This window comes from Symphodus melops (assembly GCF_947650265.1).
Source record: "Symphodus melops genome assembly, chromosome: 20".
Lineage (NCBI taxonomy): Eukaryota > Metazoa > Chordata > Actinopteri > Labriformes > Labridae > Symphodus > Symphodus melops.
Window position 1 is genome coordinate 18,702,996 of NC_136710.1, and position 15,475 is coordinate 18,718,470.

Sequence of the window (15,475 nt, forward strand, 5' to 3'; positions counted from 1 at the left end):
TACAAGTTTTCTGGACTCATTTCTGTCGACACCATCTTAATGAATAAAGCAATAAAACACTGTAATGTTAACTGACTGTGACACTCGGCTGAGGCTGACGCATGGTTAATAATCCTCAATGATTTCTAATAGTTATTTCAGTAATCAATAAAAGGCTCTGTGTGTGTTTCCTTTTTCTGACACTGGTTTTGAGTTGACTCATTGAAAACAGATGTGAGACGTGAAAGCTGCTGTGTTCTTGATCATTTGAGTCATGGACACGCTTTAAAGAAGTCTTAAATAATCACATAATTCAACAACTATGGTTCAAGAAAAGAGTTAAAAGGGATGATGGCGTGAAGTTTGTGGTGGTGCAATGTGAATCCTCAAACTTGATGTTTATTTGTTTGCAGGTTATTGTGATAATTAGCAGAAATGCATTCATTTTTAATTAGAATATAAAGACTAAAATCAGGGTTGATGGTTGCCCTTTCCACGACAACTCCCTCACTTTAAAATCACTGTTTCCTTCCTGCACCAACAACAAACAATATCAAGAGAATGATTTAGACATCAGCACAGTCACATTCAAACTGTTTACACATGTTTGTAAATATTCATAAATAATTATCAGGTTTTTTTAAGGACTTTTTTTTTAAGTCTTGGTGTGTAAGTGCGAGTGGGCAGATGTGAGTCACAGTGGCGGCAGGAAACAGTGAGATTAAAATGGAGCTGTGACTCATACAAACCATGAAGGGCACAAAGAGCCGATGCGTGTCATGTCTGCTGGATAAAAATGTTCTTTTCAGGTTCATCTTTTCCTGAGCGTCCCTCAGTGTCTCCCGTGTCTGGGATTACCTGATCTGATCCACCTGTCTATTATGGCCACTCCCCTTAGATATATAATATCTGTGTTCCCTTCCCTCTGTGCCAGTTCGTTCTGTCACACTGAACCAAATGATGGACCCAAACGCAAGACTCAAAAACACGAGACAAAGTTCAGTTTCCTTTATTCAGGCAAGAAGTCGGCACACGGGCCATCCAATCAGCAGAGGGATCCGAATCAGGAGGCTGAAAGCACGACGATCTATCCAGAAACAGGTCCGATCAAAGAAGGCAAGACGAAGAAAAAACAACGCTGACACGGAGGACGAGACAAAGTGGCACAGAAGGAAGGGAACAGAGACTATATATCTAAGGGGAGGGGCCATAAAAGACACACAGATCAGGGAAACACAGACGCAGGAGACATTGAGGGACGTTCAGGAAAAGACGGACCTTAAAAGAGACACAGATGAAGTAACCAACAAAAACACAAAGGATTACAAACAGGGAACATATTTATCCAGTAGAAATGACAACATGCTGACATGTCAAAAAAAGCTTCCATGGTGCACAATGATAGCAGAGGCTATCTGTTGGTATCATCCAATAACTCCACCAGAAGAGCCACTATGTTACTAATGTGCATGCTAATAATGGTGCATAGGGGTACCTTAATATAAAGTGTTACCAGGAAAGGATATTGAGATTGTAATTCATACACAACAACTTCCTTACTTATTACTGATTAGCAATAATTCTGAGGTTACTGAGGCACAACTCTGAGTTAATGGCTTACTGGTTGTATAATAAGGCCATTGCAGAATAAGAAATTAATAAGTACTTAATAATGACTAATTAAGAGCCAATATGTTACTGATTTGCATGCTAATAAGCAAGTAATTAATGGTTAATAGGTGTTCCCTAATCTAAAGTGTTGATGCAGCTCACTCCATGTGCATCATCAGATAATGGAGAAATTTTGGTACTCTTTTGGGGCATTGTGGGTAGGATGCTGGAGTGTGTCCCTGTGAGTCCCTGTGTGTGTGTGTGTGTGTGTGTGTGTGTGTGTGTGTGTCACACATCCTTTCTGCAAGGCGCTAATACTGAAGATTTTTGAGGAGGCATTTCTCCACGGACGATCACCTCCGATCACATATAGCATTTAGCTAAACCCGGTAGAATTAAAAAGTGTGTCCGTGAAATAGCGACCGTATGTTTTCAACACTACATGTCACAAACAAGATATATATCATGTTCAAGACCCCTGGCTGCAAAAAGACCACATCATTGAGTGTGAAGATTTCATGTGTGGTGGTTTGTGGTTGAGGCTCACTTCCTGTTATTCTCGATCATGACACGGAAAGTCCAGAGCAGAGTGCACAACCTTCAAACAGGCCTCCTCACATATCATAAATATCTCTGTGTTTTTTTTGATGCTCTGACCTGAAACATGTCGACAGTCTATGTAGCAGATTACAACAACGGTTACATTTCTGTGAGAGTTTGTGGTGTTGATTAGAGGTGTATGTTTATGATTTTATCAGGTAGTCTGAAGGAGCCTAATCCGGTATCACAGCACGGTTTGGAAACCTGCCCGTGCAGTTAAAAACCAAACTGATTTGATTGGAAAAATGATAGGAGGTAAACATCACACGTCGCTGCTGACTGTTTTTGACTGATATAAGCTGCTGGTAAGAGGTCCAGAGTGTTTTTCATGAAGCTTTTAAATACTGACAAATAAGAAAGATAGGCACTGGATTATAATCTGTCCTTGGCGTTCTGCTCTGTTATTTAAAAGGCAGAACATTTTACACATAAATCCAGCAGAGGTCCAGTCTGTCCTGTGTGAATGTGTCTCTGAGTCCTGACTGTCTCCAGTGAGGGAGAAGCTGGAGTCCTGCTGGCTGTGTTGTTGTCAGAGCTGTGTTTACATGGACGGGACGGCCGGCTCCTCCCCTCGTGTATAAAAGCTGTTTGAGTCCAAGACTAGAGAGAAGAAGAAGAACATACTGACTGATTATCTGGATGTCTCATAAGAGTAAGAAAAGAACCTGATATCTTCTTAATCTTATCACAAACTATTTGATGACGTTCATAGTTATAAAATCACGTTGAATCATGTTGATTGTTGTCTTATTTATGGCTGCAGCGTGGTCGAAGAGCCCAGAACAAATCTCTCCCTATGTGAGACAATAAAGTTAAAGTTGATGGTGATGAGTGGAGGAGCACTGGCTTTGATATTTGACTCAGCGTCTGACCGTCAGGAGCGTTTCACCGCTAACATCACGCGGGACGGTTCGTAGTTTATCAGGAGGTCACTCAGGTATTTTGGCCCTAAACCATTCAGCGCTTTATAAACCAGCAGCAGGATTTTACAATCTGTTCTCTGACAGACTGGCAGCCAGTGTGAAGACCTCAGAACTGGACTGATGTGATCCACTTTCCTGGTCTCCTGGACTCTGCAGCCTTCTGGTGTTTTAGGCAGTTATCAAGTCGACTGAAGATAAAAGCATGGACACGTTTTTTGAGGTCCTGCAGGGACATAAGTCCTTTCATTCTTGATATGTTCTTCAGGTGATAGAAGCCTGACTATAGCCACTAAACCACTTCTTTCCTGCTAATCTCGAGGGGAGGGAATTATATTTGCACTGTTTTTTTTGTTTTTGTGGGGTGGGGTTTCTCACAATCAAAGACGTTTGTGAGAAACTCCGTGATACGTTGTGATAGACGTGCCTGCAGCGAGGGACTTGGCATTACAGAGACCAGTTTCCGTATTCAGAAGTGTGAAACATGAGGCCTCTCTTGAACTGTCTGCTAATTTTGAGTCTATGTGTCTGCTCAACTCACGGTAAGCAAACAACGCCTTAATGTGAAATAATAAGCTTATAAAGTGTTTGTTACAGTTTAATTTTACCAAGTCAATGTTTCTGTTCAAAGGACTCAAACACAGGCTGATAGCTGAGTTTCACATCTTCAATAAATATTTATATGTTCAGAGATATATAAGTAGAACAATAATAACCTGGTGTTTACAAATCGCTTTGACAGATGAAGAAAAGACAGAAACTCAGATTATAACCAGACGAGCCTCGATCGTCAGAGCAAACGGAGAACAGCCAACGAAATTCAACTAAAGGAAATTAATTATAACATGCAAAAGCAGAATATTCAGAAGTAGAAGGATGTTTATGATACTGAATTTGCTGTTATTTTAAAGGCCAGAGAGTAAAGGTTGGTTTGGATTTATGCGTTGAATGAATAGTTAGGTTAGCGTCTCGTGTGTATGTGTGTGTGTGTGTGTGTGTGTGTGTGTGTGTGTGTGTGTGTGTGTGTGTGTGTATTTGGTTCCTGAATCAGGAGAAGTTACAACCACAACTACTACTGAAACAAGCTAAAAATTAAATGCAATCAATAACCATTCAACACTAACTGAGTTGAGTAAATGTGTCTGATAAACAGACGAAAGAAGATAGAAGTTAAATGATGCATTATTGGATGATTTTGACGTTTTTTTGTGCTTTGTGGTGATGAGCAGCTGCATAATGGGCGGCTGTGGCTCAGTTGGTAGAGTCGTCGCCCCTCAATCGGAAGGTTGAGGGTTCGATCCCCAGCTCCTGCGAGCAACATGTCCGATGTGTCCTTGGGCAAGACACTTAACCCCAAATTGCTCCCCCTGCTGCGTCTGGGGCGCATGAATGTGGCGTGAATGGTTAGATACTGGATGGGCCACATATCCAGCCCATCAGTGTGAATGGGTGTGATGGGTAGATGTGATGGGTAGGTGTAAAAGCGCTTTGAGTAGTCGAAAGACTAGAAAAGCGCTATACAAGCTCAAGTCCATTTACCATTTACCATTTAATGTTTCTGTCTGTCTGTGTTGCAGGTGTTTCATCGGACACCGTTGTTGTTACACAGACTCCAGATGTTTCCGTCATGGAGCGGGAGCCTCTGACCATCACCTGCTGCTGGACAGGGGAGTTTTTAAGAGCGAGAGTTTCCTGGATGAAAGATAAAAAACACTTAAACACTACGCTTTTTATTAACAGTCCTTCGCATGGATCTCTGCAAAAAAGATCTGACTGCTTCAACTTCACCTTTGTGAATATCACAAGATCCGATTCAGGAAGATACATCTGCAATTTGTCAGTGGAGATACCAAGTCTATATGTGGTTAAAGGAAACGGTACTGTCGTCACAGTTATAGACAAAGAAGACTCATCTGACTATACAGGAAACACAGACGTCGTCACAGTTGATGGTAGGTCATCAACCCTCATCGATCAAACACACTTTGTTTACAGCAGTAAACGTGGACTACATGAAACATGGATGTAGTCTCAGTGACATCACCCACTGGTATTAATTACAATCAAACAGGCGCTACACATCCCATAATGTTTTCTGTGTCCTCTGCATGTATAGGATCAAGATAATAACATATACCTTCTTTAGCCTGTTTATTTGCCTCTGACCTGACTCTGTCCTCCTCAGTGACTCACTTTAGCCCTGATGCTCTTTTCCGTCATACACATGATAAATGGACTTGAGCTTTTCTTCTGAACTTTTACACCACATGTGGCACCTTCCCAGTCAGAAGTAGAAGGATGTTTATGATACTGAATTTGCAGTTATTTTAAAGGCCAGAGAGTAAAGGTTGGTTTGGATTTATGCATTGAATGAATAGTTAGGTTAGCGTCTCGTGTGTGTGTGTGTGTGTGTGTGTGTATTTGGTTCCTTAATCAGGAGAAGTTACAACTACAACTACTACTGAAACAAGCTAAAAATTAAATTCAATCAATAAACATTCAACACTAACTGAGTTGAGTAAATGTGTCTGGTAAACAGACAAAAGAAGATAGAAGTTAAATGATGCATTATCGGATGATTTTGACGTTTTTTCTGAGCTTTGTGGTGATGAGCAGCTGCATAATGTTTCTGTCTGTCTGTGTTGCAGGTGTTTCATCGGACACTGTTGTCGTGACACAGACTCCAGAAGTTTCCGTCATGGAGCGGGAGCCTCTGACCATCAGCTGCTGCTGGACAGGGAAGTTTCAAAGAGCGAGAGTTTCCTGGATGAAAGATATAAAACAGTTAAAAACTGAGGTTTTTTATGAGAGTCCTTCCCAAGGATCTCTGCAAAAAAGATCCGACTGCCTCAACTTGACCTTTGTGAAAATCACAAGATCCGATTCAGGAAGATACATCTGCAATTTGACAGTGGAGATACCAAGTCTATATGCGGTTCAAGGAAAGGGTACTGTCATCACAGTTACACACAGAGAGGTCTCAACTAAAGATGCAGGAAACAAAGATGTCACAATTGATGGTAGGTCATCAACCCTCATCGATCAAACACACTTTGTTCACAGCAGTAAACGTGGACTACATGAAACATGGATGTAGTCTCAGTGACGTCACCCACTGGTGTTATGAAGCCAAACGACTGGCTCTGATTCGTTGACCTGTCAGCCATATTAGCCACGCCCCCATTTATGCATAATTAATGCAAAGCTCTCTGTATCTCTGTATTTGTCTGAAGCCTAAAATTAAAAAATGCAATACAAAGAGAGGATGTTAAGATAATGATTATGATGGAAGAGGATGTTGTCAGCTTGCCGGTCTGGGACGATGGACTGACCGCGGGGATCATGGTCCAGACTGTTCCTAGAACTAGACAAACCAGAAGAAGGGATGAGGAAGGAGGGTGGGGGGGGGGAGAAGCTCTGAGACAAACGGGGTGGAGAGGGATGACTTGTTATTCGTTGGATTGTCAGGTGACTGAAGGCGTGGTTTGCGCGTCAATATCTTAACATCATTCAATGTAAAGTAAATGTCGCCTAGCAGTGAGCAGCACAAACAGAGTCCACCATTGTTGTTGTAGTATAAGCAGTGGTGTAGTGTGGGGTGTACGCAGGTTATTTTTCAGTCTCCACAGAGTATACCAACATCTGAATTCACCTCTGATTCACATCAATGATTTATCAACAATATTTAGTCGTCTGATTTTTCTCAGACGGTAAAGGGATGACCCTCCTTTCTCTGTCTAATTGGCTGGTAAACACGTATATACTAAATAACAGTAAATATACAAGAGGAGTCGTACACAGACGCTGTTGATCCTCTGCAGGACGGGACATGTAAAAAGTATACACACTAGTATAAGTATAAGCTCTCATGCACGGATATTGACTGGAACCAAAGAACAGAGTTGTTTTTGAAAAGCTTTTTCATGAACAGCCTAAAAAGTTGCCATTTTTGGATGAAATTGTTGACATGTAAACTTGGATCTTAATCTCTATTGGTTGACTTTCAGGTTCTTACAGTGAGGGGGCGTGGCTTCAAGTCCTGAGGTGTCTGCCTCTCCTGGCTCTCATCATTACCTTCTGCTGCATCCACAGGTGGGCAAGCAAAGCTCAGCAGCAGACGCCAGGTACAGTACAACTCTCACCTTACTGTAGTACTGAATGTGACAGCTAGATGGTGCAATACTCTCTGATAAATCCTTCATGTTTCAGATCCCAGAACAGCACTGTCCATAGAACACAGAGTAGAAGAAGAAGAAGAAGGAGAAGAAGAAGAAAGAGAAGAGGAGCAGAATATGACGATGTAGAATAGACAACAGAAGAAAACTTTAAATTGATTTTACAACATAATTTCTAAAGATGTATTTGAGGCTGTTCACTGCTTTTAAATGTAAAGGATGCTCTATTTAAATGAATGCATGAATATAAGTGATGCATTGGCTCATTCAACCAGCTTTTTCATATCAAACTATTATTATTATTTTATTTTTTTATTTTGGGTGTTTTATAGCCTTTATTATAGTGGAGGACAGTGGAAAGGTTAGGAAGGTGAGGAGAGACCACCACAGGCCGGACCCGAACCCGGGCCGCCCGCATGAGGGCTGGGCCTCAATACATAATGAAAAGCACAGTGCCACTGCGTCATCAGCGTCCCCATCAAACTATTATCTTAATGATACTTGTTTGAAAAGTGTTTGGGTGCCAAGATACGGAAACATTTTATTTTTATTTATAATTTGATGCCGTCATCGGGGAGAGGAGGGAGGAAGGTGGAACTGCAGCCAGACGCAGACAGGACTTTGTGCTTTACAAGTTTTCTGGACTCATTTCTGTCGACACCATCTTAATGAATAAAGCAATAAAACACTGTAATGTTAACTGACTGTAACACTCGGCTGAGGCTGACGCATGGTTAATAATCCTCAATGATTTCTAATAGTTATTTCAGTAATCAATAAAAGGCTCTGTGTGTGTTTCCTTTTTCTGACACTGGTTTTGAGTTGACTCATTGAAAACAGATGTGAGACGTGAAAGCTGCTGTGTTCTTGATCATTTGAGTCATGGACACGCTTTAAAGAAGTCTTAAATAATCACATAATTCAACAATGATGGTTCAAGAAAAGAGTTAAAAGGGATGATGGCGTGAAGTTTGTGGTGGTGCAATGTAAATCCTCAAACTTGATGTTAAAATATTTGCATATTATTGTAATATTTAGCAGAAATGCATTCATTTTTAATTAGAATATAAAGACTGAAATGAGGGTTGATGGTTCCCCTTTCCCCGACAACACCCTCACTTTTAAAATCACTGTTTCCTTCCTGCACCAACAACAAACAATATCAAGAGAAAGATTTAGACATCAGCACAACTGTTTACACATGTTTGTAAATATTCATAAATGATTATCAGGTTTTTTTAAGGACTCATGTCAGTGTAAGAAATAGTCACCTGATAGTTAAACGTTCAAAAACAACAGGACTCTGCACTGTGAGAAAGGTGAAGATATTAACGTGTGAATCTCACAAACAGGAACTTAAAAGCTGCTCTGTTTCAGCGGGAGGAAGGAACACATGATGTGGTTTTCACACCCTTCTGCAGAACATGAAGAGGAGAGGAGCTAAAGATGCCCCCTGTGCTTGAGTGTGATTTCGTGTGTGCTGCTGTGGGAAGGACTTAGCGTGACGACGAGTGTCAGCAGTCAGTCGGTCGGTGGATCAGTGCAAAGATGAAGTTCCTCCTCAGCGGTCTGCTGCTGGCGTCTTTCCTTCCCCTCTCGTCTTGGAGTAAGTAAACAACATCAAGTCTACAGATCTGTTTAAATACTTTGTTGTTTTCACCCACATGTTCGAATGGTTTCAGTCTTTGGTTTTAAAACTAGATGTTGTACGGGAGTCTAAACCGGCCTTCATTTAAAAAAGAAGTCATCTCCGCTCACTTGCTGTTCATGTCGTGTTTCTGGGGCTTTTTATTCCTTTATTTAGAGATAGATTGAGAGAGAACAAGTAGAGAACCACACAGGTCAGATTCAAACACGGGCCGACCACTTCAAGGTCTACAGCCTCTGCACATGTGATGTGGCGTGTGCACCAACTGCCAAATAAAATGGTCATTAAAGGGGGGAATTGTCTGGTTCAAATACTACCTGTGAGTTTAATATAAAATAATAAGTATTGTATATTTGCATAAATTCATAAAAGAATATTTACTGCACATTATGTTAAGATTTAAAGTACTTTTTACAGGTTTTAGTATTTTGAACATTTGATGAACGTGTCCCAGAAGAATTGAGATGCAACAAATTGTATTTCGTGCACTTTTCTATAAATGTCTATTATTCTAAAAAAAATTATAATAATGTGTTTTTTGGATCTAGGGGGTTAGTCAATATTAATGTTGTCAAGACCACCATAGACCAAGACTAGTCTTTAATAGTCTTCGGAGTACTCAAAGTGCTTTTACACCACAGGTCACATTCACACGCTGATGGTCGAGGCTGCTGTGTAAACAAGTAACTCATCCCATTTATACACTTTAACATGATATAGACGAAGCAACGTCGATCCACGACTGTTACCAACTGAGACACAGCCGCCTATAAAAGCCAAAACACGGGGAGAAAACAAAATACACACAGAGAGCACACAAGAGAAAACACGAGGACACGAATGAGGAGATAAAACAGGAAGCACTGAAACCTATACCAGAGTATTAAACCAACATAAAATACAAAATAAAAAAACATCATTTTAACCACTAAAATGAACAAAAGACACTTTCTTTCTATGTGTTGATGTCGACATTTAGAATATCTAGATTTTAATCATGGATTTCCTCAATTTCCGATTCATAAAAGTGACAAAAAGACTGAAATTTTACCAAAACTGAAAAGGTTGTTTTTCAAACATCTTAGAAAGTTAATCTGAACGTTAATAAAAACGTCATCTCGTTCACATATTCATGGAGAATTTGCTAAAATGCTCAAAATAAAATGTAAAGTCGTGTCAGTACTTTGGACATTTTATTTTGAATTCTTTGTATTTTAGTCCCAAAAAGTAAACAAATAAATATCCTGTGTGCACAAAGTGCTCCGTAGTATTTTCTTTCTCTCGTGTTCTGTAATTCATCCCTAAAAATGTGATTTGTGAGTTCAGGTTAATTTGCTCATTATTTCCACATGATAGGATCGTCCACCCAAAATAAACCGGACCGGCTGACTTGTGATTTCCAGATTACAAAAGTGTGTTCTGACCTGTACAGATTAATGTGCAAGAGCAGCTATTCTTTTGTTAATGTGTGCGTCTCTTTACTGCTGTGTTTAGTTGTTAAATGATGCATTATTGGATGATTTTAAAGTTTCTTTATGTGCCTTGAGTGTGGTGATGAGCAGCTGCATAATGTTTCTGTCTGTCTGTTTTGCAGGTGTTTCTTCGGACACCGTTGTTGTGACACAGACTCCAGTTGTTTCTGTCATGGAGGGGGAGTCTCTGAACATCACCTGCTGCTGGACAGGGGAGTTTCAAAGAGCGAGAGTTTCCTGGATGAAAGATATAAAACAGTTAAAAACTGAGGTTTTTTATAAGAATCATTCCCAAGGATCTCTGCAAAAAAGATCAGACTGCTTCAACTTCACCTTTGTGAATATCACAAGAGCCGATTCAGGAAGATACATCTGCAATTTGACAGTGGAGATACCAAGTTTATATGTGGTTCAAGGAAAGGGTACTGTCATCACAGTTACAGACAGAGAAGACTCCACTAAATGTGCAGAAAACAGTAAGTTGAAAAACAAAATTATTGTTGTGTTAGTTTTGCACGACACGTTTGAATCCTGATTTCCTTTTTGTGTTTCATGTTTTTCTCAGCGGACGTGACTGAAGGTCCTCACGTCCAAACTCCTGTGATCATTTCTCTGGCTGTAATCGCTCCTTTGTTCCTCGTCACTCTTTTCTGTTTCTACGCTCTGCGAAGGAAACAAGGTAAAAGGAAAAGTCTTTTTCTTTTTATCATTAAGCATAAAACACTCAGTGGAGGAATCATTTTTAATAAAACTCCCTCGTAATAATGTGAAGCTGTTCATATACTGAGTCTTTTGTCAGTAAATAGAATCTGATGAAGCCAAATGTTTTAAGACTACAGTATATATCGTTTTCTCAAACACACTCCTGTAGATTTTTTTACTGCCCTTGAATTTCTCCTGATCTGGTTGTTCACACTGCGGGAAACTCTGCCTGTCGTGTGGGAGTCTCCAGGGGAAGTAACAGCCTCCGCTATTTGGCACTAAAATTAAAAAATCTGACTTTTTTAATATTATAGTTCAACAGAATCCGATTATAAACAATATAAAACAGAGAAGAACATACTGACCGACAGATTACATAAAGACAGATGTGACTGTCCGTGTTCACTGATTCTGCTCACCCTGAAAACGTCAGTTTTGTGCAGGAGTGAAAGCGTTAAACGTTAAGCGTACACTGAACACATTATTTACATGGAAACATTTGGACTCTATCAAGTTTGACTCGTGAAGCCTGCAGAGGAAACTATTCGGTGGTTTTACCGACAGGATCAAACAGCGTTGAGACCAAGATTCAGTTTTAGAGGGAAATCTAAGGGACCGAGAGTTGAGCCCTGTGGTACACCATGAGGACGACAGTTTAAAATGATAAGACATTGTATGTTGCAAAGGGGTCACCGACATGTTTTCTAATTTAACTGATGAGATAAGTATTTCCTGCCACAGTCCAAACAGAATGTTTGTTAATAAAGCAATAAACTCGGGGGAATTTCTGGATCCCGAAGCTCCTAAAACTGTGATATCGGGTTTTTTGTTTGGCGTACGATAAATGGTACGTTAGATGTAGTATTAGTTTAGTCAGAGTTCTAGCAGTGGTAACACTTGTTGTAGAGACTAGACCAGTGGTGTCCAAACTTTTTTTCTTGCGGGCCAAAATTGTTGTTATTTTTTTTTTTAAATATTGGAAGGAACTTTTTGTATTTTGACCTCTTCAAAAAATAATGTAAATAAACAATAACTAATTGCAGTGGGAAACTGTTGTGTTCTAATTTTTTGGAAAGAATAGTCAGGCTTTTATAGGTCTCCCTCGCTAACATGAAAAAGAAAAAAAGAACGAAATATGCCATCTGATGAGGCCTGGGGCCAAAATCTTCTGATTCTTCGATTTGAAGTCAAGAGCCACAAAAAATCCACTCAAGGGCCACAAATGGCCCCCGGGCCGCACTTTGGACACCCCTGGACTAGACCAACAGAAACGTGTAACTTAGAGAGTAACGGTTAAATGCAGAAATTCTAAAAGTTGACATATTCTGTGTTTGTGTGACGCTCTTTGGTTCAGCGAGAGCCGCCATGGTGATCTACGAGGTTCCTCACATCGACTCTGACGTGGCAGAAATGGACAAACACAGCACCAGCTCCTCCAGAGGCTCTTCTCAGTGGGTGAGTCTATCTAATCTAATTCTACAATTCACTTAGCAGACACTTTTATCCAAAGCGACGTCCTGTCCTGTACACCAGAGAGTAAGAGCAACACAAGCAAGGATGTAGAACAGCTTGAAGTCCCATTGGACACACGGGCTGACAGACACAAGAGCTCCAACCAGAAAACCATCTCATTATTCTATTTTATATTTAAGTTGTTTACTGTTTTTGCACCAACACACAAAGACTTCATCTTCCCTCTATATGTTAAAATACTTAGCAATAAAAAAAAACCAAAGTCGTCGTTATCAAACAAAACCATCATCATCATCATGAATAATATCGGGGCCGTCGTCATCATCATTACGGTCGTAGGTATTCTTGAAAGAGTTTAGTTTTTAGTCTGATCTACTTTTAAAACGTGAAGAAGAAACAAATATGATATAACTCAGACGCCTGGCTGTGCTTTAAAGACGGTTTTGTTATGTACTGTGTGTGAGCTGAAGTGTGAGACGTCATGGGTGACACGTTTAAATCTTCTTCAATTATATTTCAACTGGTAAGAAATGGAATAGCTTTTGAATAAATGTTAAACTTTCATTACTCAATGAAAGGATTTTGAATCTTTGGCTGATTTGACTCCAGACCAGATGTTGGACCCTCGCTTGTCCTAACAGATGAATTAGTTCTTGTGCTGCTGTCTCGGGTTGTTCACGTGAAGCAACGGCAACCACGCTGATGGTTGCAAAACAGAGTTTGAGGTTTCTACTTGTTATTTTTTGGGTTTTTTTTTTAAAGTCTACTCAAAATTGAGAAATCATTTCCAAGTTTCTTCTTCTACATTCGTACTTAAAGGAGAAACTTCCAGTATTAAGACATATTGTGAAATATAACAGACATCCTGTGTCTGACTAATTGTGCCTATTACTCACGCCTTCTCAAAGGTCGTCTTTGTGAATGTCAAACCTACAGATCGATATCCTGCCACGTTCAAACTGTATCATGCATGCTTGTAAACACTGCTTTTATCTCCTTCTCTTTCAGTGTCAGGTTCCAGTGTATGAATCCTGCGACTACTTTCAGCGTGTGCAGGACAAAGACAGCGGCTGAGGATGACAGTATTTTCTTTTTCCTGCTCTTCAACATGTACATAATGTAAATGAACTCGCTTTCATGTAATTGTAAATATTTTATAAAAACTTCCTCATCGACATCTTTGTGTTTTTTTTTTCATTGACAACAATGATGTTTCCAACGATGAGACTGAAATGAGCTGCTTTAACTTTGTCCTGTCTTTTTAATACCGCAGGCTACTCTGGGGGTTATTCTTTGTGTGGTACTGATTTTGAAGTACATGCTGCAGGTTTCACAATGACATCTGTATGCGTAGAGGACGCAGGGTGGAAACTGTGGTGTCTTTAGGCCCCCTGCATAATAGGTCAGTGGCAGGAAATGGAAAAAGCGCCTTCGACGGTTAAGATTAGCTTCTGTGCTTGTTGTGAGCGTTTTAATCTGAGGAAACAAACCGAACTGATGAAAAGCAGCTGACATGTCTTCTTACTCTAACCTGGACGAGTACTTTGCTAAGACGGCGTTTTACTAACATTAAACATCAAATCAACTCACTTAAAGGGAATGACATCATGCCTAAAAAAAACATGTTTTTTTTTTCTACAACATCAAATTCATCTGGTCCCAATTGTGAATTTTGAAGCGTTTGTCTCCTGATATAAAAGGCGGCTGCTAACGAGCGGCTAACTGGGGTGACATAGTTTCTCGGTAGCGTTAAACATCGTCACGCCGAACGTGTAAACTCATCCCCCGGTCCTGCATTTCATCCCGTGGGCTCTTTGCGCTACAGCTACTCTGACTCTAAACTTTGAACTTTGTTGACAGCTGCTCGTGCTTGTTGCACACTGTCATTAGCTTAACAAGGCTGCTTTAGATCATGTCAAAACGTCAGCGGGTGTGGGCAGATGAAGTAGCTGAATGTCATGAGGCAACTACAGCCGAGCTACAACGAGTAAAACAACTGTTGAGGAATCTGTGTTTGTTCATTTCTAAAAGCCAACAAAGGAAAGAAGGAGAGCAAGAGGAGTCAGTGAAGTTCTGATTGTTGTACACAGAGTCCTGATTTGGTCTGTTTTAGTTTGTAGTTCAGAGTTTAGATTTCTTTGTACTGTTTTAGTGCTCATGTTCCCTATGTTGCACGTTTCCCGGTGTGTTAATGTTTCCTGTTTTGTTTGGTAATTTCTGATCCTGGTGTTTCCCAGGTCTGTTTTCCGAGATTCATTTTAAGTGTTTCCTGTTATTTTGTATTCTTGTGTCCCTCTGTATCAGTCTCATTTGTGTCCCCTGGTTCATGTTGTAGTTCTCCTGTTTCTCGTTTTGTGTTTGATGGTCTGATCGCGCTGATTGTCTTCACCTGTGTAACTCGTCTCACCTGTTTGATTACTCCTGTCTATTTAATCTCAGTGTTCTTCCCTCAGTGTCCATGTTAGGTGTGAGTCGTCATATTACAATTTTTATTATTATTATTATTATTAAATTATTATTTGATATGTTTTTGACTTTCATTTAATAAATCTTTTAGGGTTTCGTTTTTTTGTTTTTTTCTATCTGCACTTTGTTTTCCGGTTCCCTTTTTCTGAAACTGTGAGTCACAGTATTTCCGAAAGCCTTTAAATGTCTTTAATCCAAACAGCAACCTGCGGTGTTGAAAGATGAAGCCTAATGATATAAAAAAAAAAAAAAAAAAAACTGCAGTTCTTTGAGTGTCTGCTTGAGACTGGCTGCAGAAGCACTGGAAGTCACATATGGACACACCCCATTTAAAAAAAGCCATTTTTTACAGCCTGGTTAAAAAATATATATATTTGTCTGAGTATTATGTTTATGTTCACAAACCTTGGAGAGATGAAGTTGAAGTTA

The 15,475-nt window shown here is 40.0% G+C and overlaps 1 protein-coding gene and 1 long non-coding RNA gene across 3 annotated transcripts in view; one reads left to right on the forward strand and one right to left on the reverse strand.

Annotated features, from left to right (window-relative positions):
- LOC306841228 (equilibrative nucleoside transporter 2-like) overlaps nt 1-15,475 on the reverse strand; it is a 112,389-nt gene that overhangs the window by 38,361 nt on the left and 58,553 nt on the right. The window lies entirely within an intron of this gene.
- LOC306841933 lies at nt 10,993-13,755 on the forward strand. The gene is made up of 3 exons (XR_013781630.1): nt 10,993-11,084; nt 12,462-12,562; nt 13,589-13,755. It is a non-coding gene; the product is annotated as an uncharacterized lncRNA (long non-coding RNA).